This window comes from Rissa tridactyla, chromosome 6 (genome assembly GCF_028500815.1).
Source record: "Rissa tridactyla isolate bRisTri1 chromosome 6, bRisTri1.patW.cur.20221130, whole genome shotgun sequence".
NCBI classification, from domain to species: domain Eukaryota; kingdom Metazoa; phylum Chordata; class Aves; order Charadriiformes; family Laridae; genus Rissa; species Rissa tridactyla.
Window position 1 is genome coordinate 21,893,927 of NC_071471.1, and position 6,086 is coordinate 21,900,012.

Below are 6,086 nucleotides of genomic sequence, written 5' to 3' on the forward strand. Positions count from 1 at the left end.
CTCCTCCTGCTTCTGCCTCTCTGGAGGAACATGGCCCAGCACATTTCATCTCCTTTGCCTTCAGCAGGAGCACACCTTATCTGGGCAATTCTTTGCCAGTGTATGCTCCCTACCGGCCTCTGTTGTAGGGAAGAAGAGAAAACTTTACTTTCCAGCCCATTTTAACAGGCAAAGAGCCATCAGCGAAGTTACTGCTCCACAGCTTTCCTAGTTAAACCAGGCATAATTAGCACAGCATCAGACATCAGGTATACCTGAAAAAAAGATAGGAAGGTAGAGGAACCCACCAAAATCTGTTGCCCCTCTCCCCTGTGTGCCCCATCACACCAGAGTCCCACAGGGGACCAACACAGGTGACAAGGCAGTGACAGGGGCCACAAGCACCTGGGAAGGGTAAGGCTGCCGGCGCTTTGGTGTGCAGGAACAGGGAGAGCAAGCAGGAAAGGGCTCTCCCTGGGGGATCCCGGCCATTGCTCAAGGGCTCCTTGCTCAAGCTGCCTGCCTTGGGATGACGGATCCTGCTCTGAGCTTGCGGGGAGGAGGAAGAGGCCCTCCCAAAATAGAATGGTAGAATGGTAGAATGGTTTGGGTTGGAAAGGACCTTAAAGATCATCTAGTTCCACCCCCCTGCGCTGGGCAGGGACACCTCCCACTAGACCAGGCTGCTCAAAGCCCCATCCAGCCTGGCCTGGAACACCTCCAGGGATGGGGCATCCACAGCTTCTCTGGGCAACCTGTTCCAGTGCCTCACCACCCTCACAGGAAAGAATTTCTTCCTGATATTTAACTAAATGTACCCTCTTCCAGTTTGAAGCCATTACCCCTCGTCCTATCACTACATGTTTTTCTAAAAAAGCCCTCTCCAGCTTTCCTGTAGACCCTCTTTAGGTACTGGAAGGGGCTATAAGGTCTCTCCACAGCCTTCTCTTCTCCAGGCTGAACAACTCCAACTCTCTCGCCCGGGAAGAGGGGAAACTGCGGGAATGCCTCAGAGCTCCGGCTCCCGCAGGCTCGGCAGAGCTGGATAAATAACTCCGGCTGAAGTAACGAGCCTGTAGCGAAGGATCCGAGCTCTGCGTGTGTTCGAGCCTCGGCCGCCAGAGGGTACTGCGGCCCCGCCGCGCCGCCCGGCGACGGAGCTGTCACCCCCCGGGCTGGGGACGGCAGAGGGGGACGCTCCTGCCGAGGTACCGCCCCGTGGAGATGCCAAATTCACGGAGATGCAGGAAACTCACCCGTTCGGCCCCTCTGCCTGACCCTGGTTCTCAGAGGCAATCCCGAAGAGCTTCCAACAAAAGAAATGTAACAGGAAAAAAAAAAAAAGAAAAAAAAACAACAACCCCCAAACCAGAACAAAACTATTCAAATTCCCTCTTTTCCCCTCAAAAAAAAAAAAAACCCTAAAAAAATTCTAAGTACAAAGAAGAGTATTGAAGCCCCCCATGATGCCTGCGGAGATCGGCAACCAGCCAGGCCAGGGGCTTTTTGCAAGAGGGGCCAGAGGTGACATGGTGTTCAGACATGGTGACAGAGGTGCTTCCCATGGACACACACCTATCAGCGAGGCCTTGAACAGGCCGACAGCAGCAGGGTCCTCACCTCAACCATTTTGGGAAGGTGGAAGAGCCCAGGTTGGTCAGATACAGCAAAAGATACAGCGCTGCCTTCCCCACTGTCCACCACCTGTTCAGATCCCAAACCAACCAGCACAAATTAGCCTGGAAGTGAAACAAATGCTGCCTGTGAACCAAAGAGACGGACCCAGGCCTTTGGTCTAGGGCAGGGTGGCTCACAGCCAGGACAATTAACTGATGGCCACAGGCTCCAGGTGCTTGGTGCCCCAAAGGAAACACATCTGATTCACTGCCCCTGTTGCACAAACACCCTTCAGGAGCTGCTGCACTTAATTACAGGGAACTTGGTGCATTAGGAGCCCAGATCCAATATTTAAGGGAGATGCCATGGGCTTAGCAGCCAGGAAAGCCTTGGGGAAGGTAATCCTTGTCTCAGGGCTAATCGTGCATTGGAGGTAGGTTGGAATGGAAACGTCAGCATGTTAATGCACATACATGTTACATACATTCCCGACAGGGTCCGATCTTCCTGACTATAACAGTTATCCCCACCATGGCCTTGAAAGCAAAAATGGCATCCCTGGGAACTTCAGGGTGATGTGAAGGACAGAGAGGACCAAAGGCAGCGCAGCAGTGAGATGGCTGCGTTAGTGTCAGCAGTGTCCACCCAACACGACTCCACATCCCTGCAGCACACAAAAAGCATCGTTAGTCAAGAGCTCACAGAAAATTCTCATCTGGTAAGTGAAGAGTGTGAGCAGCGCCCACTTGGCCGTAGCAGCAAGCCTAGCAAACCGAGAGCAAGGAGAGCCCCGGTCTACCATCAGCTCCAGCACCAGCCTCCTGGGGAGGAGGGGGGACTCCTTCCCCCTTCTACCTCCCCTACAGCCTTTGGCAGGGGCTTGTCTCCTCCTGGGTGTCACATCCAGCACACGAGACTAGCACGGCCTCCTGGCACCACAGTAAGAATGGAAATTAGCTTTAGACAGGTTTCAACCACTACAGGTAGTAGGAGCATCACTAACAAATTTGTGCAGTTTAAACTGCTGGGGCTGAGCTACAGGGCTTTTTCTTTGAGGCACGAGAGAGTTTTTAGAACACTACTTACAAAGAGGTGCTTGAATTTCTTTCTCTTTTTCATCTTTATTAACCAGCTCTGCTGCTGGGAGGCAACGCAGCCGTGTTTTTAAAGGGGAGGCTGCTGTCAGAAGAGGGCTGCAGGCAGGGATTCGGTGTGGTGCCAAGGAATGAACAGCAGTTATCCCTTTACTTGGGCTGAGGACCTGTCCCCCCTCCCCCACTCTGTCCAGCAAACAAGATTTGAAAACTACAAAGTGCTAATAAAATGTGGAAGTTGTAAGAGAAAAGCAACGTTTTTTTAGAGCCCTCTGAAGTTCTAAGAACAAAGTTGTGACAGTTTAACAGATTAATAGCCTGCTATTTTTCCTGTTAACTACTTCATGAATAACCACTTTCTTCATTATAAGTCTGGCTCAGGAAATGTATGGCGAGTTTTACCAAACTCTTCCTCCCTACTTAGTCTCTAGGCTAAAGCAATTGTAACCACAAGCATTTTCCACGATCATTCCCTGCCCAGGGCTTCAGTCTCACGTTTACTGAAGAGATAAGTGTCTCTCTGGGCTTTCCACCCCAGAAAAGTTTACACAGGATGTGTTACCTCCACTTTTAAAGATGGAGAAACTGAGGCATACCTATGGAAAGCATCCAGGAACAGCAGATAGAGAGTGAGATTATCTGAGCTGCAGTTCTGCACAGAGTTACGCTCCTGCTTGAAGTTACCAGTCCATTAAGTTATGAGCTTTACACATTCGGTCTCACTGTCTCTATTCCTCCTTGAGGACCATTCCTTCCCAGCCCTCCGCCTGTCCTCAAGCAGGGAGCAGGGCTGCACGCGTCGCAGGGCTCAGGGACCCAAAAACCACCTCGGCTTTTCCATGAAGACAAAGTTCAACTGCAAAGTAGTTGGGAATAAAGGAGGAATAGTTTTAAGCAGACCCAAGCAGCATGAGCATTCACCTTAAGCTTGATATTCCTGGAGACAAAGATGATGATTAAAAAACAATAATTAAAAACAACCTCTGCAGATTGCAGGCAGATTGCCCAAAGCCTTTCAAGAGCAGCTAACAGACCGCTAGAGTAAGAGTTAATAAGCCTACAGTAAGCAGAGGCCTAACACCAAAACATCACACTGAACTCCAGTTACTCCATTGAGCAGGACTAGAAATTTGATATGAATCAACTCCCAGGACTGAAGAGCACAGACAGTGTTTTTAAAGCATTACTAAAAAGGACATTTAACCCTCTCCTTCCCAGGCTCTTATTTCACTTCCCTCCATCCTGATCTCCATTAACCAGTTTATAGGCAAATACCATCAGCATCTTAGTTCAAACCTGCTTTTGTTAAACTTTTCTTTCCTAGCAGCACTGAAAAAAAAAAGAAAAAATACTGCTTCGGAGTAACAGCAGCAGCAGAGCTGAAAACCTCTTTTTCTGAGGGGTGATGTATTTCACCCATGTACCGCAGAACCTTGAAGCTCCCGAGTAGCTGCTCCGTGTGACATTCCCCATCGGTTTGCTCAGAGCTCAGCTTGGGCAGGCATGTCCCAGCCCCACCAGGCTGAATAAGCCCATTCACATTTGCCAAGCCACGCTCTTCGTTGTCCAGTTTTGGCTTGTTTGGGGGAAAAAGAAAACATCCACAGTTACTCTCTGTTCAGCGCTCTAAGCAATCACCTTATTTTGCCAATTATTTCAGGACTAACAGAAGGGACCAAGAGTTGTTTGCAGAGGAAGTAGCTATGGCAAACCTGAAAATTTATGTCACAGCATTTTTTTTTTCCTTGCCCAAATCTAATCCCAATCCCTGCTTGCGGCAGAGAGCACACACTGCTGCTGTGCGCCAAGCCCTGTGGAAGTTCAAGGGCCAACCCCGTAATATTTGAATTCTTGCCACAAACCTAAAATTAATTCTCATGTTGTAATGTCATTTTTATATCAAAATAGCAATACCGCTACTCTGAAATGCAATCCCACGCTGCTCCAGAGCCCTAAGGCAGCACCTTGCACCCCAGTAGTCACTTCTCACACACATCATGCCTCCTCAAGTCCAGCTCACGTCCTCGCTGTCTAGTTCCTGTGAGGCCATGTTTCTCCATTTTTGCAGAAGCCATACCCAAGACAAACCAATGCAAGTGTCACTGTAACTGTACAAAACTCAGTAACAATTCTGTTATTACATTTGCTCCTCAGCTCCCTGAGATGCAAGGAGTTGAAGACAAGCCTGGCTAGGCCGGCCAGGAGAGCTTTCCTGCTCAGCACCACAATCTTTAGTTACACCAATCACATACTTAAAGGTGGCTTTTTTGGAGGTGAAAGGGTTGTTGGTTTGGTATTTTTTCCCTGCATGGCTCACTGTATCTTCAAGGAGGCAGGAAGACAACTAGATCATGCTGGTTTCTCCATTCACCTCTTCGGAGCTAAGGGCAGGAGACCCAGCCCTCAGCATGTAGCAGGAGAACTTCCCTCCCAGTTTATGAGGATTTGGTGACAGGCTGCTAATACATCCCATAAAAGACAGCTAGCCAGATTTATTCTTGATGTTTGCAGTAATCAACTCCATCAGGAAAAGAGGCCAGCAGTCAGAGCCAGGCATATTCCCTGTGGAGTGGTTTTGCTACTCCTCTCCCCCTTACTAAAGTCAATACCTGTGCGTTACCTGGGGCAGCGCATCATGAGATCTCATCCTGGGTTTTGTACTGGGTTAGGACTGGCCATCCGTGACACATTTTCACTTCATCTCTTATTCTTACCTGACAGAGAGGCTCAACACTCATCCATCCTCCAGCTTCTGGATCCATGCGACAGCCAGCTACTTACACCAGGGCTGGGTCTAACACTGCAGACCTTCTCCCCACAGATCACCATCGGCCAGCCCCCTCTCGCTGCCAGCGCGCCCTTAGGAGAAGCAGCGACTATCAAAGATTTACCTTCCCCATCCAAATCCCTCGGTTGCCACAGGAGCAGTACAACATGCTTGCAAACAAAGAACCATCTGTGACAAGCCAAAGGGATTTACTGCTTATCTTTTGAAGAGTTTTGCACTTAGGAGAGTCCTGCAAGGGGCTGAAGATGTGCAAACGTGCATAAAACCTACACTGCAGGGAGCAGGAAGAAGAGCCCCTGAGGTGCATTGAGATGTCCTCACATGGCAGTTTTAGCAGTAACTTGGGCATAGCAAACACAAAAAGTTTGCTCTTCAAATACTGAACCTATGGATAATTAATCCACAACAGAATGAATTCAGCAGAAAAGGTAATGAGCAGCAGGCAGCAAAAAAAAAAAACAAACCCAAAAAACCCAAAAAAATCCAAACCAAAAAACCCCCCACACAACAGTCTCACAAACCCACCCTTCTTTCACCTTCCTTAGGAGGAAGTCTCAAACAAGTACTTCACAGGGCTCTGGACCCAAATAGCCATCAGCACATCCACA